The sequence below is a fragment of the Cupressus sempervirens genome, chromosome 2, assembly GCF_028749045.1.
Source record: "Cupressus sempervirens isolate cs-2001-9-10 chromosome 2, ASM2874904v1, whole genome shotgun sequence".
In the NCBI taxonomy this organism is placed as follows: domain Eukaryota; kingdom Viridiplantae; phylum Streptophyta; class Pinopsida; order Cupressales; family Cupressaceae; genus Cupressus; species Cupressus sempervirens.
Genome location: NC_143119.1, coordinates 605,217,835 through 605,231,383, shown reverse-complemented (window position 1 = coordinate 605,231,383; position 13,549 = coordinate 605,217,835).

Sequence of the window (13,549 nt, the reverse complement as noted above, 5' to 3'; positions counted from 1 at the left end):
ATGATAACATGGTGACACTCAAGTTCAATACTTTTCTATTTTTGATGAAGGACATAGAATATGTTGTGAGGAATGCCACAAACACTTGGAGAAATGTGTTTCATCTTCACAAATTGAGTGAACAACTAGCGGAGATAAAAGATGATGATGATGATAGTGACAAGGATGAAGCAAATGAAGAAGATTCAACCCAATTTGTCATAGTTGACTATCAAAAAATTATGAAGGATGATGAAGAAGAGAAAGAGGAAGAAACTACCAAGGAAGAAAAGAAAGATGATGAGGAGACTAAGCTAGTCAAGATAGCTATGGCTGTCATTGCCTCACTTCCTGACTCTCTAGCTAAACCAACAACAACATCAAACTCACAAAAAACTTCAAAAAGTTTGATTGTGACAACTATAGACACATAAAATGTCCACTCACCCATTGCTGCCTCATAGCTTAGCACATCATTGATAGAAGTGTCTACCACTTCATCTATCAAGCTGTAGCATCCCTCTTCTTTAGCTACTGAGTTAGCATCATCAACAATGGATATAGTGTGTTCTAAAATTTTGTTTTCTTCTACAGTAAGTGCTATAATTTTGGATTCTAAAATTTTGGCTACTTTAGTTTTGGATACTTTTGTAAGTACTTTAGTTTTGTATTCAACAAGCATACTAGTTAGTATTCCATCAGTTAGTACTGTACCAATTTTTACTGCACGTCCTACTATTTCTACTATTGTTTCCATCTTGAATTGAAAGGCATTAAGTGCAAGGATAGTTGAACCTAAGGCTCAACCGAGTACAAGATTTTTAAGTAAAGGCAAGGAGATAGAGGAGGATATAGACCTAGATGAGGAGATTGAAATTCCCAAATGGGACATTTACAATCTTACTATAGATCAAATGCACATAGTTGGTGAACTCCTCCAAAAGAAGGCAAAATAGAAGAAACTAAGAGAGGAAAGAGACAAAGAATACAAAACCATAGATGATGCCAAGAATATTTTATCTAAGGCTATAGGTATTGAAATTGATACTTCTCAACACATTTTGTTGCAACTAGAAGAGGTAGTCCAAAATTTTAATGATGAAACTAGTGGTTAGGATAAGTTGATTGAGAAAGAAGAAAAGAAATTTGATAACAAAGTGTTTGAGCACATTTCTCAGCAAATTTCTATACATCAAGTGGAGCTTTCCTCAATTTTTACGAATCTTGAAAACACTTGCACAAATGTAACATCACTTTTTGGAAAGTTGTGTGATGTTACCGAGTTCACAAAGGAAATAAAGAGAAAATTGACAAAGATTGATGAGGATCTAAAGGCTAGTGAACAATAGTTGTAACTTGACTCTAGTTCAAGCTCTATACATCATATGAAAATTAGATTCTTATTAGACATGTAGGTAGAGTTCTTGAGAGAAGAAGCAAGGATCTGGTCTACAATGATAGATATTCAGAATATTATCCTTCCCATCATGGATACAATGCAAAAGCATATTGTTTATTCAAAAAAATTGATCCATGACAACAAATTTTCCATTGTATATCACATGATACAGCTATCTGTAGAAGTTCAAGTTACTCTACATATGTGCAAAGTTTTGCAAGAAAACTAGGATAAGACATTATCACTCATTCTTAAGGTACATTCTAATTTTCTTTCTCATTTTGGTGTCTCCATGTAAATAGGTTTTGAATAAATATTTGGCATTATTGTCAAAAAGGGGGAGAGACACTTAGTATGCTATATATGGGGAGAGACACTTAGTATGCTATATATGGGGAGATACACTTATTATGCTATGTATAGAGAGACACTATGTATATTGTATGGGGGAGAATCATGCAAAGGGAGAAAGTGTATATAGTAGAGAATTTTTAGATATAGTATATAGTAGATACTTACAAAGACAAATTTTGAAAAATCTCAAAAATAGTATACCATATCGAGCTAGTATCACATTGTGATGTATATAAGTTTTGGCTGATAAGTGTTTTTGTCACTAATGCCAAAGGGGGAGATTGTTGACATATGAATCAAGTTTTCTATTAGTGATAACACTTATTTAGATTTTAAATGGCTATTGAGCTCACTAAACAATCTATAGTGTTTGCCATGTAATTTAGTAGCCACTAAGCACTACAGTACCTACCGAGCATTTTAGTGGTTACCAAGTGAATTCAGTTAGTGTGAAGTCTAGTAGTTCAACTTGAGCACTTCAGTGGCTACCAAGCTTGGTAATCTCTATTGAGTTAATAGTTCATGTAAAGTGAAGTTAGTGTTAACCAAACTGTATGATGATTAGTGTTTACCGAGTGTAGTCATGGTAAACAAGTAATCCAGTTTATACTGAGTTACACAATATCTATCGAGTCACCAGTGTAGACCGAGTTCAAGACTACATTGAAGTGATTAGCATGGAATGATCTTCTAATTCTATTGAGTACATGATGATGCCGAGTAATGACAGTGGATGTCGAGTATCAGAACTTCACCAAGTCAGTCTTCAGAACTTGAGTATCTACATATGGGCCAACTTTGTAATATTGGTGTTAACTTGTATGATGGCTGACTTTGTAATTATGTAAATTGGATTGGCATATATGTAATGTATTATATCATATCCAAATGTGACATAAGGTGTAATTCATGAAGAATGTAAGTAAGAATGTGAATGTGAACCAATAACAGTTAAAGAGTGTATTGTAAGGCCATATTAGTAAAGGAGCAGCAGAGACATATCCATCACATAACGGTGATTAGTACTTTAAGGAATCTCTATCAGCAATTGAGTTATAAGTTAGAGATCTATTGTTCCATCCTAATAGGTGAACCAGTCCAAATCCTTTAACAAGGTAGACTTAACAATATTTTCTAAAATCTCTTTACCGAGTGCATACTTCATTGTGTGTTTGAAAAACCTCTAACAAGGTGGACCTAGCAGTCCTAATTGCTCCTAATAGGGCATATCATCAACAATGATCAATGTATGCCTTAACTGACCAACTTTATACTACAGTATTGAAGTTTTGTGGGTATCATCCCCACCTCAATTTTACTTTCTATTTGGAAGGTTTTTGGGTCACCAAATCATTGTGTTCAAGTGTTATGAATGTTTTATGTTTTTAGTTTCTCATGCATGTAGTTAGATTTGATTTGATGAACTCAATGATAATTGGATTATTGCAATTAAGATCTGAATTTGATAAAGTTTTTGAAGTTACTGATTTTCCCCTCTCCTCTCAGTAACCTAGCATAGTCTTGAATATTTCCAACAATGTGAATGGCTAATATGGCAAGTTGTAGGAAATCAAGGTATTAGTTGCAAGTAGTTTCATTAATTTGATAAGGGAATCAACTTTGAAAGCAAGATGATCAAAATTGGTATGTCCATCCTTATGATAGATGTCTCTATCTTAGAAATGAAAATTACTTCAAAAGACAAATGACAAACGAAAAATTATTAAATGTATGGAAAATCAAAAGAACATTCACCTATAATATTTTGAAGGGCAAAAATATAATAAAAGTATAATTTGGTGGAAAAAGCCATGAGCCATGTGGCTCCACATTGTGGCTATTCCACTAACCAATAGTGGAAAAATCTTCATGTTAAATATGAAGATCTTGAAACTGAAAAAGATAGCTATAAGATTTATATATTTGTGTTTTAATGATAAAAAATATATAGTCTAATTTTAAGAAAAATAATAGTCTTAAATGTATATGATTAAAAAAAGAACAAGAGTACTAGATGTAGCTATCTAATTATAATATTACTAATTATATTAAACAAATGTTTAATAAAACAAGTATGAAGTAACATTAATGGATCATCCACTCGATCCCATTACGACTTAATGTGAATGCATCTAATCATTACCTAGATGATATTATGCACGAGATCTTTACTCAATCACCAAGAGATAATATAATCTGTTAGTACAAATTTTTGAATACTTAGTTTGGTATGAACAATTTTGATTGAATGCAAGGATAATTTCTTGTGTGAATTCAAGACATGAATGATTAATTTAATTTAACAAAAGTACTATGCAAGTGTGTATGTATACATGTAAAGTAGTTCACATAATGAACTAATATACATATATACATGCACATATGCATACAATCAACACAATCAATTATCCTTGAAGTTGACTAAAGGTATTATATATGAATAAGAAATAAATGTTTAGAAGGAAAAAAAGAACATTTACATAGGTATCTCTTCTCCCCTTGAAGAAAATCACACAGTGAGGGAATGGAGATCACAAGTGCACAACACGACAATGAAATGCAGAAATCACAAGGGAACAACAAAAAAATCCTATATCTCCACTAATGTCCACCAACATTCAAATATCTCCTTCCTTATTCAGAGCTCTCCACCCTCTTTCAATCGTAACTTTCCACCCTCTTTTGTGTGCAACTTTCTACCCTCATTCATGCACTACTCTCCACAATCAATCAAAATAGATGGGGAATGATTAATCTACTTTTTTTTTTATAACCCATAATCCATAATATAAAAGATCTCTTTGTATACATACATACATACATATACATATATATAAATATATGTATGTATGTATATATAGATAGATAGATAGATGAAAACAATAATGCACTTTCTAAGAGTTTACAATTGTTCAACAAAATTAAAGCTTTAAAAGATAATGCACCTAAAGAGTTGTTAGCTCAAAAGAAATAACATGGTGTTGAAATAGTAAAGAAAGTGCTTGACTTAATGAGAGGTAGATATTCAAAAGTTTGATAATCAAAATTTAAGGTCGGAGAGCGAAGGAGAAGGAACAACTTTAGAAAAATAAGGAGAAGGAGAAGCTTTAGGAAGAGACTAAATGGTAGAAACAATAGCTAGATAACATAGAGAATATTATCGGAGCCATTGGATAGAATCTAGGAAAATTTTGTGGTAGGTACCATGACATTGGAAACACTAGTTAAATTGGTCTAGTTGCTGATTAGCAGGGTTGTTTACTTCATTACTATATGATCCAATGGTAATGTTAGTTCTTATTTTGACATACATGAAAACATTATTATTATTCATTATTATATATACATACATACATGAAAAAAAATGCACTTTCTAAGAGTTTATAATTGTTCAACAAAATTAATGTTTTAGAAGAAAATGCACCTAAAGAACTGTTAGCTCAGAAGCAAGAACATGGTGTTGAAATAGTACAAAAAGTACTTGAAATGAGAGGTTTGCAAGTGAGGGTGTTGACCTAATCTGATGATAGTTGTACAAGAATTTGTAATCAACCTAGCTAATCATCAAGTAGACCCATTTAATTGGGTTATGACTAGTTTCTTTCTAAAAATATTTTCAATGATATGTTTTTGCCAAATTTCTTGTGAACTTTGCCCATTTTTCCTAGTCTACATTATTTTTGTGGAGAATCTTGAGGTAAGTCACTTAGAATGGGTTGAGTAAGATTTATTGTATTATTACTTGGATTTTGGAATATGTATGTAGTTGGATGAATTTTTATGTTGTGCTAAGATGTAATAAGCACCTTAAAAAAGATCTCTAAATATACATGTTTAGAAGGAAATACAAAGAGATACCTATTTAGAAAGAAAATAAACCAACATTTACATAGCTCCCTTGAAGAAAATCAAAGAGCTAGAGCATAGAAATAAAATCATAGAGCAAGGCCACAACACTACAAAAAAATTGTAGAGCAAGGGAACATAGATCACAAGGGCATGACATGGAAACAAAATCACAGAGCAAAGTTATGACAATGAAATCATAGAGTAAGGGCATGGAAATGAAATGCAGAGATCGCAAGGGCATGACAACTAAATTACAAAGAAAGGAAAAGATACTGAAATGCAAAGATATGCTGCAACAAAATGCACCAATGACAAAGGCATGACAACATTCAGAGCTGTCCACCCTCGTTCAGAGATCTCCACCCTCTTTCATGCACAACTCTTCACAATCAAAAAATGGGGAATGATTTATATCATGGTTTCATTTTTTTGTTTATACTCATGCAGGCATCGCAATTATGATGCAAATGTTAGTATTGTGATGACGTCAGGGATAACTGCAAAAAAAACATGAAAATCTCCACAAATTACACCACCTTCACAATTTGACCCCAAATGTTTAGTGTTAGACCTTCTAAAAAAATTACTCAACTTTTTGAATCTTTTAATCATGTGATGTTTTAAGTTTATTACTACTAAAGAATTAAATATTCCTCCTATTAGGCCAATTGACATATCTAAAAATTTACCCAAATACTTGTATCACAAAAATTTCTATCAATACCATCATCAACATGATCATGATATTGAAATGTATTACCATTTGAAATCTAGTATTTAAGAACTTATTATCTATAATACTATATCTATTGAGGGTATTAATGATCAATGAAACAACTATGTAGCGCTTTTGAAAGAAAACATAAATTCATACAAACCCTTTTTCATCTCATTCAATGCATTGAGTCTACTCAACCTTTACCTTCTTTCTCTTATGTTATTCAATATGATGATAATTGAAGTTGATAAATTGTCAACCTTATTGATCAATACCTACATAAACATAAGCTTTACATTACCTTTGACCCCATCGAGATGATCAAAGAATGTTATGGCCCTCTTTTCATAATTGTAAAGTTTTATGATCTATATTCTCATGGCATTCTTGTTGAGTGTAGCTAAATGTAATAACTAAAGAACACAATTTTAGTATAAATTTACAATGTGATTCTTATGATGAATTTCATGTTGTGATCCAAACTTTTAATGGTTTACTCAATCATACCCATGGTTCCATTTCATTTCCTATTGAAGTTGGTGGTAAAACATTAATGATACCTTCACTTAGATGCTAACTTCTAATCAATTTCATGTAAAACTTGGTCTTCCTTTCCTTACTTCCTTGAAAATTGATAGCCTCACCTATGCATAAGTGTTTAATTTTTTTTCATAATGTAAAAATCATTATTGTTAACCATATCCTCTATTAACCTTCAATATTTCAAGATTCTTCTAACCTTAATTTCTGTTGGCATTTTATGCCTCAATCAACCTAGCCTTGTTGAGATAAGCTCCTCTAAGCATATCAAATTTATAAAAGCTAATCAATTTTTGAACTTAGAAATCCTTAGGGATTTTCATATCCTTTCCTTGTAAAAGGCTTCTCCCTACACCTCATACACCTCCCATATTTTCTTTAGTTCAACCTCCTATATCTTAAAAATGATTGTCTCAACTTGGTGTGGTTCCTTTTGTTCTTCCTCCTAAAAAAGAAAAGGGCCTTGTAATGCTCTGCCCAGAGATCCTTGGAACAAGGATAAATAAAAGCCAATTTTTTTTGAACAAGCATGGAATTCTCAATGCGAGTCAATTTTCTATTTTGAGGTAGTATATTCCTAATGTAACCCATGTTATTGATTGGGATACTTTGTAGGTGGAGGATGAGAAAATTTCTTTGGAGGCTATTCATATCCTTTAGCATTGGAGGTTGACCCTAAGAGGTTAGGACATAGAGTAGGTAAGGATCCATTGGGACCCAAGAGATGAGAATTTTGCTTCTTGCGAAGATGCTACACGATTGAGAGATTTGTACCCTTATCTTTTTGCAGGCTTCCAAGAGTAAGCCTATGCGTAGTGGGGGAGGATGTAGTGCCTCTCATGTTTTCATTTTGTACTTTTTTATATTTTTATTTTGAGAGACACTTTGATGCTCATGTCAGATGATATTCAAGATGATTTGGTGGTCATATACTATATTTTGATTGCCAATATCAAGACGTTAGAAGCTATGTTGTTCAGTTTGATCATATCTACATGATGATGCATACTGATGTGACATGATGCTTTATGATGATATTTGGTTATTTGTATCTAGGGATATACTTTGTATATGTTTATGATGAACTTATTGGATTTTGGATACTTGGATTTGATGCTATGGTTATTTACTTCATTCTTGCCTTGTGATATTTTATGCAAAAGTAAGTGATGTAAATGGATTATTTTGATGCATTATTGCTTCAGCTATATTATCATATGTAATACACTTGATCATTTTGTTTAGTGTGGAAGATTTATGTCCCTGGTAGTAGCACATGGAGTTAGTGATTCAACTGTTCATATTTAATCAAGGTCATCCCTGTGTGGTGGATGTATCCTATTTAATTGTTTAAATTAAACCCTTTGGTGATTTAATAAATCTAGACTCATTTGCATTATGTGATTAGACCTATGAGCATGTCAATGCATTTAGAGGTTCACATTTATTGTAAAAGTTATTAAGGAATTTAATGATTTTGATTTAAGGGAATTTCAGGATTTATCTTATTTAATTTAATTCCTGATAGCTTTGTTGTAGTTGAATTCCAATTACTTGGAATAACCTATTTCATCTGGGTTGATTTAGGGTTTAACTAGGTGACCTGGTTAATAACTTTAATCCTTTATTCACTCGAAAAGTGAATATATATCCAAAAAGGAACTTTATTGCTCACTTCTCACTTTTGCAAATATAAATTTGAGAGCAAATTTCCAAATCCTCTTATGTAGGATTGTGTTTCTATTTGATGTAGGAGCTACAAGCATGGGATCATCATGAGATTGGTCTCATTGGATCTAGCTTAGGGAGACCTTGAATTGCTTTGATTTTTGGCAACTTTTGCGAGATTTTTATTTTATTGTTCAAATTCTCGTATTTTACCTTTTGGTTGTGAGATAGGGCTCTTATATTTTATGTTTTCAACATCATTTATGCTTTTATTTTTTATAGCCATTTTTTAGGAGGTTGAGAAATAATGTTCCCCTTAGTTTCTGAGTGTTAGCTTTACTTGGTTGGGTAGGTTTGAGCATTTCCCTATTTTTTGGTATGGGGGTTTGGGATTTTGCATTGTTATGCTGGCCATTTTTGCATACGATGTTCAAATCAATTTTTTTTGGATTTTTGTGGCTCATTTTTCCAAGGGTAGAATGGGTTTTATTTTCATTGATTTTTGTCAATGTTGGGTTTTTGAGGTTTCTGCCTCAATTTGCATACCACCTAGTTTTCTCAGGTTTCCTTGGCATGGTGTTGGTTGTGGATTTGGATTATTCGTAAGATGTTAATCCAACCAATGTTTTATTTTATGTTTGCATTGGGAAGTGTATCACATTCATACTCCTAACCTTGTATTCAATTGAGTGTTTTTTTTCTTGTGTTCTCATCCATCCCTTGTTTGTATAATATTCATGTTGTTGGTGTGCTACACACAAAAAATTTCACGTGCATTTGTTAGGTGCTTATGAGGCCCGATCTCCCAGTTGTCATCGGTGGAGTTAGCTTCATTAGGGTTGGGTCAGGAGTATGCATTGGCTATGGGCACTCATTGTGTGATGAGCATGGGTATGTAGGGTAGACCATGGAGGGGATTCTCTTGTAACCTTGGTGACTATTTCCTAGAGGGTTGACATGAAGAAGTTTCTAAATAAGTGATAACCAAATAAAATACTAGGTAATAAATCTAAGATAATTAAATGTGAGGACCCAGTGTGAGCCAAGGAAACAGTGTGATGGCCTCCCTGGGGAGTTGATTCTGCATGATATTTAACTTAGGGATTCATGATGCCAAGAGACATACTCTCTATTGAGTCCCTACATAGTTGACCCATAGAGTGTCTAACTAGGACCTGTTGCATTTGCATTATCTCATGATCTTGGTTTTAGTCCTCTTTATTATCTAGCATGCGTGTTCACCATGGACATTTCTTTATCTATGTTTGTGGTTGCCTCATTTTCTCCATTAGCATGACAAGAGTGGATCTATGGGTTCCACATGGTTGGGAGATGTAGTTACCTATACCACTACTAAGACCAGTATACAAAGACTGTCTATTTCTAGTTGAGATTGATGCTTGATGTTCACTTGGTATTTTGGGTTTTGAGAGTACGTTTCCTTGTAATTTTTTCTTTAATTGGAATTCTTGGATATCATGTTTAGATGATGTTAGTTTCATTTGACACATTCCTTTATTATGATGTTATAACATATGGTTAGGTGGTGTAATTCACTACTAGTTGGAGTATCTATGCTTGATGGATTAACATGTTAGATCTTCTTATTCTTATGATGTTACTTACGTTTGTAGTAGTAACACCCTCATAAGACAACTCTAACTATTTAGTTGGCACTTTGGGATGTTACACTCAGGGGATGGCTAGGATGCATGCAGTCTCATGATGCCAATATGGTTGGGAGGAACCAAGTAGGAGTTTTAGATATTTTAGATTATGAACCATGTATATATATTGTGACATTGTTTCCTACATGTTCTTTCTTATGCTATTATGGATTAGATGGATATATATTTTCTCCTTCTCGTTGTATGGTGTCTTGTATTTCATTCTTTTGAGTGATTTATCCTCGACTACATTAGTTTTGACACTCCCCAGTGTGGAGTTTCTTACGTTGTTTTCCTTCTAAACTTAGCATTTTGCCTTTTGGTTTTGAACGTGGGTAAAAAGTATTTCCTAGCTATAGTAAAAAGTATTGTCTGGATAAAAAGTATTGCCTGGCTATATTAAAAAGTATCACTTGGCTATAGTAAAGTGTTGCCTAGGTTTGTGAGTAGACCTACTCGAGTGATCAATAGGCACTTTTTGACTTGAATAAAACTTTTGAGAGGTGATTTGGCTACCCATTACAAAGTTCTTGAACTCTAGTGTTTGACTTTTTGAATTTACTATCTTTCTAATTCGAATGTGTTTTTTGGCCTATGTAGCATTGTCATTTTTCGTTAGTAGTGTTGCTTGGAGATTGTTGGTGTTTATTTGTCTGGTTAGTCTTTTGTAGCCATCTTTGTGATCTTAGCATGTTGATCATTGTGCACATCCATGCATGTAAAATAAAAAAATTGTTTAGCTTTTATCTATCCTTGTTTTAAGGATCTCTAGGTGGGGCATTACATGCCTAATATTGATTGGTTTTGAACCAAACCTAATTTCTAGAAAAATGGAGCATAATTATTCTACTTGTGACCATCATTATAGATTCATAATAGATCCCATCAAGGTTCTTCCCAAAACCATGATTTGTCTAAGACACCTACTGATGCTCTGATTACCTTTTCTTTTCCTATATTTGGTTCAAAGGTGGAAGTCAACATTAAAAAGATGAAATTTAACAAATATGATAACTCTATCCATATCTTATATTAGATTTCAATAAATTTGGATGAAGAAGATACTCTTGATGATGATATTTTGATGGACCTAATAATAATATCCATTTAAATGGTTATGATGATATGTGTTGGTGTCTTGAAACAACACAATTCCAAATTACCCTGATGAGAACAAGATACATCTAGGGGTAGCTAACTTCCATCTTCAACATATTATTTTAGACACTAGGCCAACTATAAGACCAGACCCTTCTTCTACCTCAGGTTCTGCAAGACCTAGGCAAGTGGACCTCAGATTTAATTTATATGGTACTAGTGCTGAAACATATTCCTAAATCTAACAAAATAGATAAAAACCTTATTCTCCTATACTTATGTAATAAAAAAGGTGTGTAGTAAAAAATTGCAACTTTATGAAATTCACAAGTTGAGTGAGGGCATCCTTTTTAGCTCTTCAACATGAAAGATAAAGATATTTGATTAATGATGTTGAATATCAACAAAAACCCCAAATATGCAACAATAAGAACAAATGATCCTGTAGCTAATTAGTGCCTTATCTATTGGGTAATTCCATGAATCAAATACATACATATGTGATACCAATGACGTATCCCATACAACTAGATAGTAGATCTATCTTATCACTTTGTGAATCAGACATCAGTGTTCATAAAGACCTCATTCTTATAAAATATCTTTAAAATAACCATCAATCCTATCAGACACATCAAGCATTTAATTGTCCCTTTGTTCCAAAAACAAAACATATTAGACATACAACCTTAAAGGGATGCAGATGGGTCTCACTTCTTTGTCCCTAGACCACATACGATTGCAAATTATAGAGATAGGAGATGAGAATCAAAATATAACTAAGAGATTGTTGCTCATTTTTATTCATTTCTTTGAAACTATACATTCAGATGCATGAAATTAAAAACATAAAAACACTTAATAGATCAGAACTAGCTATATTATCTTCACTATTTCTATTCATATAAGAGAAATATGTTGAAGAATAATGGTGGAATCATAGTTCTGGATCCAGTAATGTGGTTTCACAAACAAACTGGAACCAACAATGAGGCATCATACTAAAATTTTCTAACCTCTAGAATGGATGAGAGATATAAAGATATAGAAGGAGAGAATTCCTAGATCTGATTTGAAGATGACATGTGTCCACTTGAAATTCCATCCCTTGTAGTTGTAAAATGTCTTTCATCTTTCTACCCATTTGATTTGATTTAGTTTTCATAATTATCTTGTAACAAACTTGGAAATATCTTTTCTAAATGATGAAAACCCTTTAATCATGACTCCAACTCCAATCTCGAAATTCATCACACATGGAGAACATAGTATTCTCAAAAGTGAAAATTGGAGCCAAATTATACTAGAATGGCATAATATCCTCAAAACTAACCCAATAGACCTTTTACCATGTATTTTTACCAAGCTTGTAACTATATTTCCAATTTTCACCAATTTCATTGAGAAGGCCCAAATTTTACATTTCTATCTATAACTTGAATAAGTGATCACTTGTGCACAAATAAACATTGGAATTAGAAAGTTCGTATTCTACCAGTTTTAACAATATATAATATCACTATATTAGCTTATTGGAAACTCCCAAAATGCCTTTTTGAAAAACATGCATTTGTTATGGCCTCAAGTCTACACTTTGCCTTTTAAAATTTGTGCAAAATTTCTTAAAAATCCTAAAGTTTAATCTTTAAGTCAAATCCATTTTGAAATTAAAAATCTTTGCGTGCTGTTTTGTGAAAAAATTTAAAAAATTTACTTTTTGATATTTTCTATTTTTCCCCTACCAAGCAATTTCGAGTCAAACCCCCTTTGATCAGGCTACCACATGGCAAATTTTGATTGGCCCTCATGTTGCATAGTCATCTGGCATTGAGCACCACGTGGAACACTTTGGTTGGTCCTAAATGTCATGTTGTCACATGGAAACTTCTCATTGGCTTGCGAACTATCTAGTAAGCACCCTGTCACCATACCATCTGACACCTACTGCCTCATTTCCATGTGGCACTTTTTGATTAGCCAAGGACTGCACCCACCATGTCACCATAGAATGGGGCCCACTAACACATGTCAGCTAGGCACTTTCCCATATTATAGTCAACAACTACTGACTGTGAATGAGGGAATGTTCCCTTGTGACACGTGGCACCTTCATGCCATGTGTCACCTATTGATTTGTCACTTTCCAACTCATCTCTTACTAGGGCCTATTGACATGTGTCAACTAGGTGTTTCCCTGTATTATAGTCAGCAGGCTGTTGAATGTGCATGTAACGATGCACCTTCATGACATGTGTCCCTTGTGTTAAGTCAACACGT